The sequence below is a fragment of the Haliaeetus leucocephalus genome, unplaced genomic scaffold (genome assembly GCF_000737465.1).
Source record: "Haliaeetus leucocephalus isolate CR32 unplaced genomic scaffold, Haliaeetus_leucocephalus-4.0 Scaffold274, whole genome shotgun sequence".
Lineage (NCBI taxonomy): Eukaryota > Metazoa > Chordata > Aves > Accipitriformes > Accipitridae > Haliaeetus > Haliaeetus leucocephalus.
In genome coordinates, this window is record NW_010972710.1 from 91,888 (window position 1) to 92,224 (window position 337).

The following is a 337-nucleotide window of genomic DNA, read 5'->3' on the forward strand; positions in this document are numbered from 1 at the left end:
GGGATCGGGGGCGGGGGGAGGCACTGGTGAAAACTGGGAGGACTGGGGTGAGGTCTGAGCAGAACAGTGGGTACTAGGGCTGGGGGTACACAAGGCACTAGGAGAACTGGGACCGGGTTTGGGGGAGGCACTGGTGAGAGCTGGGAGAACTGGGATCAGGTCGGGGGAGGTATTGGAGGTACACTGGGAGAACTGGGGTGGAGGCTGGGGGAGAACTGGGATAGGGGTACACGAGGCACTGGGAGAAGTGGGCCTAGGTCTGGGTGGGCATTGGGAGTACACTGGGAGAACTGGGATGGCGGCTTGGGGGACACTGGGGAGAACTGCAGGCACTGGG